The 17,895-nt window shown below is 40.2% G+C and overlaps 12 non-coding genes across 12 annotated transcripts; all 12 read left to right on the top strand.

The window, feature by feature from the left end:
* Nucleotides 1–1,009: 1,009 nt before the first annotated feature.
* On the top strand, nt 1,010–1,091 carry trnas-gcu (transfer RNA serine (anticodon GCU)). Its single transcript has one exon. It is a non-coding gene; the product is annotated as a tRNA-Ser (tRNA).
* Nucleotides 1,092–2,457: 1,366 nt separating this feature from the next.
* On the top strand, nt 2,458–2,531 carry trnas-gcu (transfer RNA serine (anticodon GCU)). The gene has a single exon. It is a non-coding gene; the product is annotated as a tRNA-Ser (tRNA).
* A 1,366-nt stretch (nt 2,532–3,897) lies between these two features.
* On the top strand, nt 3,898–3,979 carry trnas-gcu (transfer RNA serine (anticodon GCU)). The gene has a single exon. It is a non-coding gene; the product is annotated as a tRNA-Ser (tRNA).
* Nucleotides 3,980–5,345: 1,366 nt separating this feature from the next.
* On the top strand, nt 5,346–5,419 carry trnas-gcu (transfer RNA serine (anticodon GCU)). The gene has a single exon. It is a non-coding gene; the product is annotated as a tRNA-Ser (tRNA).
* Nucleotides 5,420–6,785: 1,366 nt separating this feature from the next.
* trnas-gcu (transfer RNA serine (anticodon GCU)) lies at nt 6,786–6,859 on the top strand. The gene has a single exon. It is a non-coding gene; the product is annotated as a tRNA-Ser (tRNA).
* Nucleotides 6,860–8,225: 1,366 nt separating this feature from the next.
* Nucleotides 8,226–8,307, top strand: trnas-gcu (transfer RNA serine (anticodon GCU)). Its single transcript has one exon. It is a non-coding gene; the product is annotated as a tRNA-Ser (tRNA).
* Nucleotides 8,308–9,673: 1,366 nt separating this feature from the next.
* trnas-gcu (transfer RNA serine (anticodon GCU)) lies at nt 9,674–9,755 on the top strand. The gene has a single exon. It is a non-coding gene; the product is annotated as a tRNA-Ser (tRNA).
* A 1,366-nt stretch (nt 9,756–11,121) lies between these two features.
* trnas-gcu (transfer RNA serine (anticodon GCU)) lies at nt 11,122–11,203 on the top strand. Its single transcript has one exon. It is a non-coding gene; the product is annotated as a tRNA-Ser (tRNA).
* A 1,366-nt stretch (nt 11,204–12,569) lies between these two features.
* trnas-gcu (transfer RNA serine (anticodon GCU)) lies at nt 12,570–12,651 on the top strand. Its single transcript has one exon. It is a non-coding gene; the product is annotated as a tRNA-Ser (tRNA).
* Nucleotides 12,652–14,017: 1,366 nt separating this feature from the next.
* On the top strand, nt 14,018–14,099 carry trnas-gcu (transfer RNA serine (anticodon GCU)). Its single transcript has one exon. It is a non-coding gene; the product is annotated as a tRNA-Ser (tRNA).
* A 1,366-nt stretch (nt 14,100–15,465) lies between these two features.
* trnas-gcu (transfer RNA serine (anticodon GCU)) lies at nt 15,466–15,547 on the top strand. The gene has a single exon. It is a non-coding gene; the product is annotated as a tRNA-Ser (tRNA).
* Nucleotides 15,548–16,911: 1,364 nt separating this feature from the next.
* trnas-gcu (transfer RNA serine (anticodon GCU)) lies at nt 16,912–16,993 on the top strand. Its single transcript has one exon. It is a non-coding gene; the product is annotated as a tRNA-Ser (tRNA).
* The last annotated feature ends 902 nt before the right edge of the window (nt 16,994–17,895 follow it).

Raw genomic sequence — 17,895 nt, 5'->3', positions numbered from 1 at the left:
GGTCAGAGATATGTTAAAGTGAAGTATGGATAGTCCATTGTGTTCGGGACCTGTGTGTCTTTGAAACCCATCTTTGTCCCCAAAGCTTTGTTTACATATTCTCAGAATGACTGGGATTGTTGAGTTTGTATCCTTCTGAAGGCTGTTTTAAATCTCGATGACACCAATCAACTTGTCTGAACGGATGGTGAAAGTAAAAGGATCATTAGTTGGCCCCCTTCTTAAATGGGCTGTAAAGCTAACGAATAAACAGAGTTTGCACATTGTACATGTCTTTGTATACAAAGTGCTGTTACAACGACAATCGTGGAAGAGAGTTTGAGTCGGTGGCTAGCGATTTCTTCAAGCTCAATATGCTAAATTGATCAGGGTCTACTGAAAATAAGGAATCAACAGGGCTGAAAAAATGACATACCAGAGCAGAATAATAGCATTCCACTGCTGTTTTAAGGTTCATTCCCATGCTAATTGGCAAAACCTGTTTTCAGGTGCCCTAGACTAAATTGTAAATCTTCTACTCTTGAATTCAACTCAGTCCTTCAACCCTGACCAGGATATTAACGTGATGGTTAAGTAATCCTCTAACCTCTGCATGAGAATTTCTATGTTGAAAATGAGTTTGTCCTTGAACTGAACTTATATCCCCAAACAGTTGATGTGGTCACAGATATGTCAAAGTGAAGTATGGATAGTCCATTGTGTTCTGGACCTGTGTGTTTGAAACCCATCTTTGTCCACAAGGCTTTGTTTACATATTCTCAGAATGACTGGGCTTGTTGAGTTTGTATCCTTCTGAAGGCTGTTTTAAATCTCGATGACACCAATCAACTTGGCTGAACGGATGCTGAAAGTAAAAGGCTCATTAGTTGGCCCCCTTCGTAAATGGGCTGTAAAGCTAACGAATAAACAGAGTTTGCACAATGTACATGTCTTTGTATGCAAAGTGCTGTTACAAGGCATACTGAATTTGTTTTCATCTTTTAATTTGCAGTTAGAAAAAGTAAGATGTGACGAGGTGGCCGAGAGGTTAAGGCGATGGACTGCTAATCCATTGTGCTGTGCACGCGTGGGTTCGAATCCCACCTTCGTCGTTGATCCTAAAACAAGCTCTAGTCAGATGTGTGTACTCTAGATGGTTAAAGGCATAGTCTTATTGTTTGAGATGGGTCTGAATGCTTTTGGCTGGAATGATCAGGGTCTACTGAAAATAAGGAATCAACAGTACTGAAACAATGACATACCAGTGCAGTGTAATAGCATTTAACTGCTGTTTTCAGGAGCCCTAGACCAAATTGTTAATCTTCTACTCTTGAATTCAACTCAGTCCTTCAACCCTGACCTGGATGTTAAGGAGATGGGTAGGTAAACCTCTAACATCTGCATGAGAATTTCTATTGTGAACATGAGTTTGTCCTTGAACTGAACTTCTATCCCCAAACCGTTGATGTGGTCAGAGATATGTTAAAGTGAAGTATGGATAGTCCATTGTGTTCGGGACCTGTGTGTCTTTGAAACCCATCTTTGTCCCCAAAGCTTTGTTTACATATTCTCAGAATGACTGGGATTGTTGAGTTTGTATCCTTCTGAAGGCTGTTTTAAATCTCGATGACACCAATCAACTTGTCTGAACGGATGGTGAAAGTAAAAGGATCATTAGTTGGCCCCCTTCTTAAATGGGCTGTAAAGCTAACGAATAAACAGAGTTTGCACATTGTACATGTCTTTGTATACAAAGTGCTGTTACAACGACAATCGTGGAAGAGAGTTTGAGTCGGTGGCTAGCGATTTCTTCAAGCTCAATATGCTAAATTGATCAGGGTCTACTGAAAATAAGGAATCAACAGGGCTGAAAAAATGACATACCAGAGCAGAATAATAGCATTCCACTGCTGTTTTAAGGTTCATTCCCATGCTAATTGGCAAAACCTGTTTTCAGGTGCCCTAGACTAAATTGTAAATCTTCTACTCTTGAATTCAACTCAGTCCTTCAACCCTGACCAGGATATTAACGTGATGGTTAAGTAATCCTCTAACCTCTGCATGAGAATTTCTATGTTGAAAATGAGTTTGTCCTTGAACTGAACTTATATCCCCAAACAGTTGATGTGGTCACAGATATGTCAAAGTGAAGTATGGATAGTCCATTGTGTTCTGGACCTGTGTGTTTGAAACCCATCTTTGTCCACAAGGCTTTGTTTACATATTCTCAGAATGACTGGGCTTGTTGAGTTTGTATCCTTCTGAAGGCTGTTTTAAATCTCGATGACACCAATCAACTTGGCTGAACGGATGCTGAAAGTAAAAGGCTCATTAGTTGGCCCCCTTCGTAAATGGGCTGTAAAGCTAACGAATAAACAGAGTTTGCACAATGTACATGTCTTTGTATGCAAAGTGCTGTTACAAGGCATACTGAATTTGTTTTCATCTTTTAATTTGCAGTTAGAAAAAGTAAGATGTGACGAGGTGGCCGAGAGGTTAAGGCGATGGACTGCTAATCCATTGTGCTGTGGGTTCGAATCCCACCTTCGTCGTTGATCCTAAAACAAGCTCTAGTCAGATGTGTGTACTCTAGATGGTTAAAGGCATAGTCTTATTGTTTGAGATGGGTCTGAATGCTTTTGGCTGGAATGATCAGGGTCTACTGAAAATAAGGAATCAACAGTGCTGAAACAATGACATACCAGTGCAGTGTAATAGCATTTAACTGCTGTTTTCAGGAGCCCTAGACCAAATTGTTAATCTTCTACTCTTGAATTCAACTCAGTCCTTCAACCCTGACCTGGATGTTAAGGAGATGGGTAGGTAAACCTCTAACATCTGCATGAGAATTTCTATTGTGAACATGAGTTTGTCCTTGAACTGAACTTCTATCCCCAAACCGTTGATGTGGTCAGAGATATGTTAAAGTGAAGTATGGATAGTCCATTGTGTTCGGGACCTGTGTGTCTTTGAAACCCATCTTTGTCCCCAAAGCTTTGTTTACATATTCTCAGAATGACTGGGATTGTTGAGTTTGTATCCTTCTGAAGGCTGTTTTTAATCTCGATGACACCAATCAACTTGTCTGAACGGATGGTGAAAGTAAAAGGATCATTAGCTGGCCCCCTTCTTAAATGGGCTGTAAAGCTAACGAATAAACAGAGTTTGCACATTGTACATGTCTTTGTATACAAAGTGCTGTTACAACGACAATCGTGGAAGAGAGTTTGAGTCGGTGGCTAGCGATTTCTTCAAGCTCAATATGCTAAATTGATCAGGGTCTACTGAAAATAAGGAATCAACAGGGCTGAAACAATGACATACCAGAGCAGAGTAATAGCATTCCACTGCTGTTTTAAGGTTCATTCCCATGCTAATTGGCAAAACCTGTTTTCAGGTGCCCTAGACTAAATTGTAAATCTTCTACTCTTGAATTCAACTCAGTCCTTCAACCCTGACCAGGATATTAACGTGATGGTTAAGTAATCCTCTAACCTCTGCATGAGAATTTCTATGTTGAAAATGAGTTTGTCCTTGAACTGAACTTATATCCCCAAACAGTTGATGTGGTCACAGATATGTCAAAGTGAAGTATGGATAGTCCATTGTGTTCTGGACCTGTGTGTTTGAAACCCATCTTTGTCCACAAGGCTTTGTTTACATATTCTCAGAATGACTGGGCTTGTTGAGTTTGTATCCTTCTGAAGGCTGTTTTAAATCTCGATGACACCAATCAACTTGGCTGAACGGATGCTGAAAGTAAAAGGATCATTAGTTGGCCCCCTTCGTAAATGGGCTGTAAAGCTAACGAATAAACAGAGTTTGCACAATGTACATGTCTTTGTATGCAAAGTGCTGTTACAAGGCATACTGAATTTGTTTTCATCTTTTAATTTGCAGTTAGAAAAAGTAAGATGTGACGAGGTGGCCGAGAGGTTAAGGCGATGGACTGCTAATCCATTGTGCTGTGCATGCGTGGGTTCGAATCCCACCTTCGTCGTTGATCCTAAAACAAGCTCTAGTCAGATGTGTGTACTCTAGATGGTTAAAGGCATAGTCTTATTGTTTGAGATGGGTCTGAATGCTTTTGGCTGGAATGATCAGGGTCTACTGAAAATAAGGAATCAACAGTACTGAAACAATGACATACCAGTGCAGTGTAATAGCATTTAACTGCTGTTTTCAGGAGCCCTAGACCAAATTGTTAATCTTCTACTCTTGAATTCAACTCAGTCCTTCAACCCTGACCTGGATGTTAAGGAGATGGGTAGGTAAACCTCTAACATCTGCATGAGAATTTCTATTGTGAACATGAGTTTGTCCTTGAACTGAACTTCTATCCCCAAACCGTTGATGTGGTCAGAGATATGTTAAAGTGAAGTATGGATAGTCCATTGTGTTCGGGACCTGTGTGTCTTTGAAACCCATCTTTGTCCCCAAAGCTTTGTTTACATATTCTCAGAATGACTGGGATTGTTGAGTTTGTATCCTTCTGAAGGCTGTTTTAAATCTCGATGACACCAATCAACTTGTCTGAACGGATGGTGAAAGTAAAAGGATCATTAGTTGGCCCCCTTCTTAAATGGGCTGTAAAGCTAACGAATAAACAGAGTTTGCACATTGTACATGTCTTTGTATACAAAGTGCTGTTACAACGACAATCGTGGAAGAGAGTTTGAGTCGGTGGCTAGCGATTTCTTCAAGCTCAATATGCTAAATTGATCAGGGTCTACTGAAAATAAGGAATCAACAGGGCTGAAAAAATGACATACCAGAGCAGAATAATAGCATTCCACAGCTGTTTTAAGGTTCATTCCCATGCTAATTGGCAAAACCTGTTTTCAGGTGCCCTAGACTAAATTGTAAATCTTCTACTCTTGAATTCAACTCAGTCCTTCAACCCTGACCAGGATATTAACGTGATGGTTAAGTAATCCTCTAACCTCTGCATGAGAATTTCTATGTTGAAAATGAGTTTGTCCTTGAACTGAACTTATATCCCCAAACAGTTGATGTGGTCACAGATATGTCAAAGTGAAGTATGGATAGTCCATTGTGTTCTGGACCTGTGTGTTTGAAACCCATCTTTGTCCACAAGGCTTTGTTTACATATTCTCAGAATGACTTGGCTTGTTGAGTTTGTATCCTTCTGAAGGCTGTTTTAAATCTCGATGACACCAATCAACTTGGCTGAACGGATGCTGAAAGTAAAAGGCTCATTAGTTGGCCCCCTTCGTAAATGGGCTGTAAAGCTAACGAATAAACAGAGTTTGCACAATGTACATGTCTTTGTATGCAAAGTGCTGTTACAAGGCATACTGAATTTGTTTTCATCTTTTAATTTGCAGTTAGAAAAAGTAAGATGTGACGAGGTGGCCGAGAGGTTAAGGCGATGGACTGCTAATCCATTGTGCTGTGGGTTCGAATCCCACCTTCGTCGTTGATCCTAAAACAAGCTCTAGTCAGATGTGTGTACTCTAGATGGTTAAAGGCATAGTCTTATTGTTTGAGATGGGTCTGAATGCTTTTGGCTGGAATGATCAGGGTCTACTGAAAATAAGGAATCAACAGTGCTGAAACAATGACATACCAGTGCAGTGTAATAGCATTTAACTGCTGTTTTCAGGAGCCCTAGACCAAATTGTTAATCTTCTACTCTTGAATTCAACTCAGTCCTTCAACCCTGACCTGGATGTTAAGGAGATGGGTAGGTAAACCTCTAACATCTGCATGAGAATTTCTATTGTGAACATGAGTTTGTCCTTGAACTGAACTTCTATCCCCAAACCGTTGATGTGGTCAGAGATATGTTAAAGTGAAGTATGGATAGTCCATTGTGTTCGGGACCTGTGTGTCTTTGAAACCCATCTTTGTCCCCAAAGCTTTGTTTACATATTCTCAGAATGACTGGGATTGTTGAGTTTGTATCCTTCTGAAGGCTGTTTTAAATCTCGATGACACCAATCAACTTGTCTGAACGGATGGTGAAAGTAAAAGGATCATTAGTTGGCCCCCTTCTTAAATGGGCTGTAAAGCTAACGAATAAACAGAGTTTGCACATTGTACATGTCTTTGTATACAAAGTGCTGTTACAACGACAATCGTGGAAGAGAGTTTGAGTCGGTGGCTAGCGATTTCTTCAAGCTCAATATGCTAAATTGATCAGGGTCTACTGAAAATAAGGAATCAACAGGGCTGAAAAAATGACATACCAGAGCAGAATAATAGCATTCCACTGCTGTTTTAAGGTTCATTCCCATGCTAATTGGCAAAACCTGTTTTCAGGTGCCCTAGACTAAATTGTAAATCTTCTACTCTTGAATTCAACTCAGTCCTTCAACCCTGACCAGGATATTAACGTGATGGTTAAGTAATCCTCTAACCTCTGCATGAGAATTTCTATGTTGAAAATGAGTTTGTCCTTGAACTGAACTTATATCCCCAAACAGTTGATGTGGTCACAGATATGTCAAAGTGAAGTATGGATAGTCCGTTGTGTTCTGGACCTGTGTGTTTGAAACCCATCTTTGTCCACAAGGCTTTGTTTACATATTCTCAGAATGACTGGGCTTGTTGAGTTTGTATCCTTCTGAAGGCTGTTTTAAATCTCGATGACACCAATCAACTTGGCTGAACGGATGCTGAAAGTAAAAGGCTCATTAGTTGGCCCCCTTCGTAAATGGGCTGTAAAGCTAACGAATAAACAGAGTTTGCACAATGTACATGTCTTTGTATACAAAGTGCTGTTACAAGGCATACTGAATTTGTTTTCATCTTTTAATTTGCAGTTAGAAAAAGTAAGATGTGACGAGGTGGCCGAGAGGTTAAGGCGATGGACTGCTAATCCATTGTGCTGTGGGTTCGAATCCCACCTTCGTCGTTGATCCTAAAACAAGCTCTAGTCAGATGTGTGTACTCTAGATGGTTAAAGGCATAGTCTTATTGTTTGAGATGGGTCTGAATGCTTTTGGCTGGAATGATCAGGGTCTACTGAAAATAAGGAATCAAAAGTGCTGAAACAATGACATACCAGTGCAGTGTAATAGCATTTAACTGCTGTTTTCAGGAGCCCTAGACCAAATTGTTAATCTTCTACTCTTGAATTCAACTCAGTCCTTCAACCCTGACCTGGATGTTAAGGAGATGGGTAGGTAAACCTCTAACATCTGCATGAGAATTTCTATTGTGAACATGAGTTTGTCCTTGAACTGAACTTCTATCCCCAAACCGTTGATGTGGTCAGAGATATGTTAAAGTGAAGTATGGATAGTCCATTGTGTTCGGGACCTGTGTGTCTTTGAAACCCATCTTTGTCCCCAAAGCTTTGTTTACATATTCTCAGAATGACTGGGATTGTTGAGTTTGTATCCTTCTGAAGGCTGTTTTAAATCTCGATGACACCAATCAACTTGTCTGAACGGATGGTGAAAGTAAAAGGATCATTAGTTGGCCCCCTTCTTAAATGGGCTGTAAAGCTAACGAATAAACAGAGTTTGCACATTGTACATGTCTTTGTATACAAAGTGCTGTTACAACGACAATCGTGGAAGAGAGTTTGAGTCAGTGGCTAGCGATTTCTTCAAGCTCAATATGCTAAATTGATCAGGGTCTACTGAAAATAAGGAATCAACAGGGCTGAAACAATGACATACCAGAGCAGAATAATAGCATTCCACTGCTGTTTTAAGGTTCAATCCCATGCTAATTGGCAAAACCTGTTTTCAGGTGCCCTAGACTAAATTGTAAAACTTCTACTCTTGAATTCAACTCAGTCCTTCAACCCTGACCAGGATATTAAGGTGATGGTTAGGTAATCCTCTAACCTCTGCATGAGAATTTCTATGTTGAACATGAGTTTGTCCTTGAACTGAACTTATATCCCCAAACAGTTGATGTGGTCACAGATATGTCAAAGTGAAGTATGGATAGTCCATTGTGTTCTGGACCTGTGTGTTTGAAACCCATCTTTGTCCACAAGGCTTTGTTTACATATTCTCAGAATGACTGGGCTTGTTGAGTTTGTATCCTTCTGAAGGCTGTTTTAAATCTCGATGACACCAATCAACTTGGCTGAACGGCTGCTGAAAGTAAAAGGCTCATTAGTTGGCCCCCTTCGTAAATGGGCTGTAAAGCTAACGAATAAACAGAGTTTGCACAATGTACATGTCTTTGTATGCAAAGTGCTGTTACAAGGCATACTGAATTTGTTTTCATCTTTTAATTTGCAGTTAGAAAAAGTAAGATGTGACGAGGTGGCCGAGAGGTTAAGGCGATGGACTGCTAATCCATTGTGCTGTGCACGCGTGGGTTCGAATCCCACCTTCGTCGTTGATCCTAAAACAAGCTCTAGTCAGATGTGTGTACTCTAGATGGTTAAAGGCATAGTCTTATTGTTTGAGATGGGTCTGAATGCTTTTGGCTGGAATGATCAGGGTCTACTGAAAATAAGGAATCAACAGTGCTGAAACAATGACATACCAGTGCAGTGTAATAGCATTTAACTGCTGTTTTCAGGAGCCCTAGACCAAATTGTTAATCTTCTACTCTTGAATTCAACTCAGTCCTTCAACCCTGACCTGGATGTTAAGGAGATGGGTAGGTAAACCTCTAACATCTGCATGAGAATTTCTATTGTGAACATGAGTTTGTCCTTGCACTGAACTCCTATCCCCAAACCGTTGATGTGGTCAGAGATATGTTAAAGTGAAGTATGGATAGTCCATTGTGTTCGGGACCTGTGTGTCTTTGAAACCCATCTTTGTCCCCAAAGCTTTGTTTACATATTCTCAGAATGACTGGGATTGTTGAGTTTGTATCCTTCTGAAGGCTGTTTTAAATCTCGATGACACCAATCAACTTGTCTGAACGGATGGTGAAAGTAAAAGGATCATTAGTTGGCCCCCTTCTTAAATGGGCTGTAAAGCTAACGAATAAACAGAGTTTGCACATTGTACATGTCTTTGTATACAAAGTGCTGTTACAACGACAATCGTGGAAGAGAGTTTGAGTCGGTGGCTAGCGATTTCTTCAAGCTCAATATGCTAAATTGATCAGGGTCTACTGAAAATAAGGAATCAACAGGGCTGAAACAATGACATACCAGAGCAGAATAATAGCATTCCACTGCTGTTTTAAGGTTCATTCCCATGCTAATTGGCAAAACCTGTTTTCAGGTGCCCTAGACTAAATTGTAAATCTTCTACTCTTGAATTCAACTCAGTCCTTCAACCCTGACCAGGATATTAAGGTGATGGTTAAGTAATCCTCTAACCTCTGCATGAGAATTTCTATGTTGAAAATGAGTTTGTCCTTGAACTGAACTTATATCCCCAAACAGTTGATGTGGTCACAGATATGTCAAAGTGAAGTATGGATAGTCCATTGTGTTCTGGACTTGTGTGTTTGAAACCCATCTTTGTCCACAAGGCTTTGTTTACATATTCTCAGAATGACTGGGCTTGTTGAGTTTGTATCCTTCTGAAGGCTGTTTTAAATCTCGATGACACCAATCAACTTGGCTGAACGGATGCTGAAAGTAAAAGGCTCATTAGTTGGCCCCCTTCGTAAATGGGTTGTAAAGCTAATGAATAAACAGAGTTTGCACAATGTACATGTCTTTGTATACAAAGTGCTGTTACAAGGCATACTGAATTTGTTTTCATCTTTTAATTTGCAGTTAGAAAAAGTAAGATGTGACGAGGTGGCCGAGAGGTTAAGGCAATGGACTGCTAATCCATTGTGCTGTGCACGCGTGGGTTTGAATCCCACCTTTGTTGTTGATCCTAAAACAAGCTCTAGTCAGATGTGTGTACTCTAGATGGTTAAAGGCATAGTCTTATTGTTTGAGATGGGTCTGAATGCTTTTGGCTGGAATGATCAGGGTCTACTGAAAATAAGGAATCAACAGTGCTGAAACAATGACATACCAGTGCAGTGTAATAGCATTTAACTGCTGTTTTCAGGAGCCCTAGACCAAATTGTTAATCTTCTACTCTTGAATTCAACTCAGTCCTTCAACCCTGACCTGGATGTTAAGGAGATGGGTAGGTAAACCTCTAACATCTGCATGAGAATTTCTATTGTGAACATGAGTTTGTCCTTGAACTGAACTTCTATCCCCAAACCGTTGATGTGGTCAGAGATATGTTAAAGTGAAGTATGGATAGTCCATTGTGTTCGGGACCTGTGTGTCTTTGAAACCCATCTTTGTCCCCAAAGCTTTGTTTACATATTCTCAGAATGACTGGGATTGTTGAGTTTGTATCCTTCTGAAGGCTGTTTTAAATCTCGATGACACCAATCAACTTGTCTGAACGGATGGTGAAAGTAAAAGGATCATTAGTTGGCCCCCTTCTTAAATGGGCTGTAAAGCTAACGAATAAACAGAGTTTGCACATTGTACATGTCTTTGTATACAAAGTGCTGTTATAACGACAATCGTGGAAGAGAGTTTGAGTCAGTGGCTAGCGATTTCTTCAAGCTCAATATGCTAAATTGATCAGGGTCTACTGAAAATAAGGAATCAACAGGGCTGAAACAATGACATACCAGAGCAGAATAATAGCATTCCACTGCTGTTTTAAGGTTCAATCCCATGCTAATTGGCAAAACCTGTTTTCAGGTGCCCTAGACTAAATTGTAAATCTTCTACTCTTGAATTCAACTCAGTCCTTCAACCCTGACCAGGATATTAAGGTGATGGTTAGGTAATCCTCTAACCTCTGCATGAGAATTTCTATGTTGAACATGAGTTTGTCCTTGAACTGAACTTATATCCCCAAACAGTTGATGTGGTCACAGATATGTCAAAGTGAAGTATGGATAGTCCATTGTGTTCTGGACCTGTGTGTTTGAAACCCATCTTTGTCCACAAGGCTTTGTTTACATATTCTCAGAATGACTGGGCTTGTTGAGTTTGTATCCTTCTGAAGGCTGTTTTAAATCTCGATGACACCAATCAACTTGGCTGAACGGCTGCTGAAAGTAAAAGGCTCATTAGTTGGCCCCCTTCGTAAATGGGCTGTAAAGCTAACGAATAAACAGAGTTTGCACAATGTACATGTCTTTGTATGCAAAGTGCTGTTACAAGGCATACTGAATTTGTTTTCATCTTTTAATTTGCAGTTAGAAAAAGTAAGATGTGACGAGGTGGCCGAGAGGTTAAGGCGATGGACTGCTAATCCATTGTGCTGTGCACGCGTGGGTTGGAATCCCACCTTCGTCGTTGATCCTAAAACAAGCTCTAGTCAGATGTGTGTACTCTAGATGGTTAAAGGCATAGTCTTATTGTTTGAGATGGGTCTGAATGCTTTTGGCTGGAATGATCAGGGTCTACTGAAAATAAGGAATCAACAGTGCTGAAACAATGACATACCAGTGCAGTGTAATAGCATTTAACTGCTGTTTTCAGGAGCCCTAGACCAAATTGTTAATCTTCTACTCTTGAATTCAACTCAGTCCTTCAACCCTGACCTGGATGTTAAGGAGATGGGTAGGTAAACCTCTAACATCTGCATGAGAATTTCTATTGTGAACATGAGTTTGTCCTTGAACTGAACTTCTATCCCCAAACCGTTGATGTGGTCAGAGATATGTTAAAGTGAAGTATGGATAGTCCATTGTGTTCGGGACCTGTGTGTCTTTGAAACCCATCTTTGTCCCCAAAGCTTTGTTTACATATTCTCAGAATGACTGGGATTGTTGAGTTTGTATCCTTCTGAAGGCTGTTTTAAATCTCGATGACACCAATCAACTTGTCTGAACGGATGGTGAAAGTAAAAGGATCATTAGTTGGCCCCCTTCTTAAATGGGCTGTAAAGCTAACGAATAAACAGAGTTTGCACATTGTACATGTCTTTGTATACAAAGTGCTGTTATAACGACAATCGTGGAAGAGAGTTTGAGTCAGTGGCTAGCGATTTCTTCAAGCTCAATATGCTAAATTGATCAGGGTCTACTGAAAATAAGGAATCAACAGGGCTGAAACAATGACATACCAGAGCAGAATAATAGCATTCCACTGCTGTTTTAAGGTTCAATCCCATGCTAATTGGCAAAACCTGTTTTCAGGTGCCCTAGACTAAATTGTAAATCTTCTACTCTTGAATTCAACTCAGTCCTTCAACCCTGACCAGGATATTAAGGTGATGGTTAGGTAATCCTCTAACCTCTGCATGAGAATTTCTATGTTGAACATGAGTTTGTCCTTGAACTGAACTTATATCCCCAAACAGTTGATGTGGTCACAGATATGTCAAAGTGAAGTATGGATAGTCCATTGTGTTCTGGACCTGTGTGTTTGAAACCCATCTTTGTCCACAAGGCTTTGTTTACATATTCTCAGAATGACTGGGCTTGTTGAGTTTGTATCCTTCTGAAGGCTGTTTTAAATCTCGATGACACCAATCAACTTGGCTGAACGGCTGCTGAAAGTAAAAGGCTCATTAGTTGGCCCCCTTCGTAAATGGGCTGTAAAGCTAACGAATAAACAGAGTTTGCACAATGTACATGTCTTTGTATGCAAAGTGCTGTTACAAGGCATACTGAATTTGTTTTCATCTTTTAATTTGCAGTTAGAAAAAGTAAGATGTGACGAGGTGGCCGAGAGGTTAAGGCGATGGACTGCTAATCCATTGTGCTGTGCACGCGTGGGTTGGAATCCCACCTTCGTCGTTGATCCTAAAACAAGCTCTAGTCAGATGTGTGTACTCTAGATGGTTAAAGGCATAGTCTTATTGTTTGAGATGGGTCTGAATGCTTTTGGCTGGAATGATCAGGGTCTACTGAAAATAAGGAATCAACAGTGCTGAAACAATGACATACCAGTGCAGTGTAATAGCATTTAACTGCTGTTTTCAGGAGCCCTAGACCAAATTGTTAATCTTCTACTCTTGAATTCAACTCAGTCCTTCAACCCTGACCTGGATGTTAAGGAGATGGGTAGGTAAACCTCTAACATCTGCATGAGAATTTCTATTGTGAACATGAGTTTGTCCTTGCACTGAACTTCTATCCCCAAACCGTTGATGTGGTCAGAGATATGTTAAAGTGAAGTATGGATAGTCCATTGTGTTCGGGACCTGTTTGTCTTTGAAACCCATCTTTGTCCCCAAAGCTTTGTTTACATATTCTCAGAATGACTGGGATTGTTGAGTTTGTATCCTTCTGAAGGCTGTTTTTAATCTCGATGACACCAATCAACTTGTCTGAACGGATGGTGAAAGTAAAAGGATCATTAGCTGGCCCCCTTCTTAAATGGGCTGTAAAGCTAACGAATAAACAGAGTTTGCACATTGTACATGTCTTTGTATACAAAGTGCTGTTACAACGACAATCGTGGAAGAGAGTTTGAGTCGGTGGCTAGCGATTTCTTCAAGCTCAATATGCTCAATTGATCAGGGTCTACTGAAAAGAAGAAATCAACAATACTGAAACAATGACATACCAGAGCAGAATAATAGCATTCCACTGCTGTTTTAAGGTTCAATCCCATGCTAATTGGCAAAACCTGTTTTCAGGTGCCCTAGACTAAATTGTAAATCTTCTACTCTTGAATTCAACTCAGTCCTTCAACCCTGACCAGGATGTTAAGGTGATGGGTAGGTAATCCTCTAACCTCTGCATGAGAATTTCTATGTTGAAAACAAGTTTGTCCTTGAACTGAACTTATATCCCCAAACAGTTGATGTGGTCACAGATATGTCAAAGTGAAATATTGATAGTCCATTGTGTTCTGGACCTGTGTGTTTGAAACCCATCTTTGTCCACAAGGCTTTGTTTACATATTCTCAGAATGACTGGGCTTGTTGAGTTTGTATCCTTCTGAAGGCTGTTTTAAATCTCGATGACACCAATCAACTTGGCTGAACGGATGCTGAAAGTAAAAGGCTCATTAGTTGGCCCCCTTTGTAAATGGGCTGTAAAGCTAACGAATAAACAGAGTTTGCACAATGTACATGTCTTTGTATACAAAGTGCTGTTACAAGGCATACTGAATTTGTTTTCATCTTTTAATTTGCAGTTAGAAAAAGTAAGATGTGACGAGGTGGCCGAGAGGTTAAGGCGATGGACTGCTAATCCATTGTGCTGTGCACGCGTGGGTTTGAATCCCACCTTCGTCGTTGATGCTAAAACAAGCTCTAGTCAGATGTGTGTACTCTAGATGGTTAAAGGCATAGTCTTATTGTTTGAGATGGGTCTGAATGCTTTTGGCTGGAATGATCAGGGTCTACTGAAAATAAGGAATCAACAGTGCTGAAACAATGACATACCAGTGCAGTGTAATAGCATTTAACTGCTGTTTTCAGGTGCCCTAGACCAAATTGTAAATCTTCTACTCTTGAATTCAACTCAGTCCTTCAACCCTGACCTGGATGTTAAGGAGATGGGTAGGTAAACCTCTAACATCTGCATGAGAATTTCTATTGTGAACATGAGTTTGTCCTTGAACTGAACTTCTATCCCCAAACAGTTGATGTGGTCACAGATATGTTAAAGTGAAGTATGGATAGTCCATTGTGTTCGGGACCTGTGTGTCTTTGAAACCCATCTTTGTCCACAAGGCTTTGTTTACATATTCTCAGAATGACTGGGCTTGTTGAGTTTTTATGCTTCTGAAGGCTGTTTTAAATCTCGATGACACCTATCAACTTGTCTGAACGGATACTGAAAGTAAAAGGATCATTAGTTGGCCCCCTTCTTAAATGGGCTGTAAAGCTAACGAATAAATAGAGTTTGCACAATGTACATGTCTTTGTATACAAAGTGCTGTTACAAGGACAATCGTGGAGGAGAGTTTGAGTCGGTGGCTAGCGATTTCTTCAAGCTCAATATACTCAATTGATCAGGGTCTACTGAAAATAAGAAACCAACAATGCTGAAACAATGACATACCAGAGCAGAATAATAGCATTCCACTGCTGTTTTAAGGTTCAATCCCATGCTAATTGGCAAAACCTGTTTTCAGGTGCCCTAGACTAAATTGTAAATCTTCTACTCTTGAATTCAACTCAGTCCTTCAACCCTGACCAGGATGTTAAGGTGATGGGTAGGTAATCCTCTAACCTCTGCATGAGAATTTCTATGTTGAAAACGAGTTTGTCCTTGAACTGAACTTATATCCCCAAACAGTTGATGTGGTCACAGATATGTCAAAGTGAAGTATTGATAGTCCATTGTGTTCTGGACCTGTGTGTTTGAAACCCATCTTTGTCCACAAGGCTTTGTTTACATATTCTCAGAATGACTGGGCTTGTTGAGTTTGTATCCTTCTGAAGGCTGTTTTAAATCTCGATGACACCAATCAACTTGGCTGAACGGATGCTGAAAGTAAAAGGCTCATTAGTTGGCCCCCTTTGTAAATGGGCTGTAAAGCTAACGAATAAACAGAGTTTGCACAATGTACATGTCTTTGTATACAAAGTGCTGTTACAAGGCATACTGAATTTGTTTTCATCTTTTAATTTGCAGTTAGAAAAAGTAAGATGTGACGAGGTGGCTGAGAGGTTAAGGCGATGGACTGCTAATCCATTGTGCTGTGCACACGTGGGTTTGAATCCCACCTTCGTCGTTGATGCTAAAACAAGCTCTAGTCAGATGTGTGTACTCTAGATGGTTAAAGGCATAGTCTTATTGTTTGAGATGGGTCTGAATGCTTTTGGCTGGAATGATCAGGGTCTACTGAAAATAAGGAAACAACAGTGCTGAAACAATGACATACCAGTGCAGTGTAATAGCATTTAACTGCTGTTTTCAGGTGCCCTAGACCAAATTGTAAATCTTCTACTCTTGAATTCAACTCAGTCCTTCAACCCTGACCTGGATGTTAAGGAGATGGGTAGGTAAACCTCTAACATCTGCATGAGAATTTCTATTGTGAACATGAGTTTGTCCTTGAACTGAACTTCTATCCCCAAACAGTTGATGTGGTCACAGATATGTTAAAGTGAAGTATGGATAGTCCATTGTGTTCTGGACCTGTGTGTTTGAAACCCATCTTTGTCCACAAGGCTTTGTTTACATATTCTCAGAATGACTGGGCTTGTTGAGTTTTTATGCTTCTGAAGGCTGTTTTAAATCTCGATGACACCTATCAACTTGTCTGAACGGATACTGAAAGTAAAAGGATCATTAGTTGGCCCCCTTCTTAAATGGGCTGTAAAGCTAACGAATAAATAGAGTTTGCACAATGTACATGTCTTTGTATACAAAGTGCTGTTACAAGGACAATCGTGGAGGAGAGTTTGAGTCGGTGGCTAGCGATTTCTTCAAGCTCAATATACTCAATTGATCAGGGTCTACTGAAAATAAGAAACCAACAATGCTGAAACAATGACATACCAGAGCAGAATAATAGCATTCCACTGCTGTTTTAAGGTTCAATCCCATGCTAATTGGCAAAACCTGTTTTCAGGTGCCCTAGACTAAATTGTAAATCTTCTACTCTTGAATTCAACTCAGTCCTTCAACCCTGACCAGGATGTTAAGGTGATGGGTAGGTAATCCTCTAACCTCTGCATGAGAATTTCTATGTTGAAAACGAGTTTGTCCTTGAACTGAACTTATATCCGCAAACAGTTGATGTGGTCACAGATATGTCAAAGTGAAGTATTGATAGTCCATTGTGTTCTGGACCTGTGTGTTTGAAACCCATCTTTGTCCACAAGGCTTTGTTTACATATTCTCAGAATGACTGGGCTTGTTGAGTTTGTATCCTTCTGAAGGCTGTTTTAAATCTCGATGACACCAATCAACTTGGCTGAACGGATGCTGAAAGTAAAAGGCTCATTAGTTGGCCCCCTTCGTAAATGGGCTGTAAAGCTAACGAATAAACAGAGTTTGCACAATGTACATGTCTTTGTATACAAAGTGCTGTTACAAGGCATACTGAATTTGTTTTCATCTTTTAATTTGCAGTTAGAAAAAGTAAGATGTGACGAGGTGGCCGAGAGGTTAAGGCGATGGACTGCTAATCCATTGTGCTGTGCACGCGTGGGTTGGAATCCCACCTTCGTCGTTGATGCTAAAACAAGCTCTAGTCAGATGTGTGTACTCTAGATGGTTAAAGGCATAGTCTTATTGTTTGAGATGGGTCTGAATGCTTTTGGCTGGAATGATCAGGGTCTACTGAAAATAAGGAAACAACAGTGCTGAAACAATGACATACCAGTGCAGTGTAATAGCATTTAACTGCTGTTTTCAGGAGCCATAGACCAAATTGTTAATCTTCTACTCTTGAATTCAACTCAGTCCTTCAACCCTGACCTGGATGTTAGGGAGATTGGTAGGTAAACCTCTAACATCTGCATGACAATTTCTATTGTGAACATGAGTTTGTCCTTGAACTGAACTTCTATCCCCAAACCGTTGATGTGGTCAGAGATATGTTAAAGTGAAGTATGGATAGTCCATTGTGTTCGGGACCTGTGTGTCTTTGAAACCCATCTTTGTCCCCAAAGCTTTGTTTACATATTCTCAGAATGACTGGGATTGTTGAGTTTGTATCCTTCTGAAGGCTGTTTTAAATCTCGATGACACCAATCAACTTGTCTGAACGGATGGTGAAAGTAAAAGGATCATTAGTTGGCCCCCTTCTTAAATGGGCTGTAAAGCTAACGAATAAACAGAGTTTGCACATTGTACATGTCTTTGTATACAAAGTGCTGTTACAACGACAATCGTGGAAGAGAGTTTGAGTCGGTGGCTAGCGATTTCTTCAAGCTCAATATGCTAAATTGATCAGGGTCTACTGAAAATAAGGAATCAACAGGGCTGAAAAAATGACATACCAGAGCAGAATAATAGCATTCCACTGCTGTTTTAAGGTTCATTCCCATGCTAATTGGCAAAACCTGTTTTCAGGTGCCCTAGACTAAATTGTAAATCTTCTACTCTTGAATTCAACTCAGTCCTTCAACC

This window comes from Electrophorus electricus, chromosome 3, assembly GCF_041902795.1.
Source record: "Electrophorus electricus isolate QZ-2024a chromosome 3, ASM4190279v1, whole genome shotgun sequence".
In the NCBI taxonomy this organism is placed as follows: domain Eukaryota; kingdom Metazoa; phylum Chordata; class Actinopteri; order Gymnotiformes; family Gymnotidae; genus Electrophorus; species Electrophorus electricus.
This window is presented reverse-complemented; position numbering and strand designations above follow the sequence as displayed.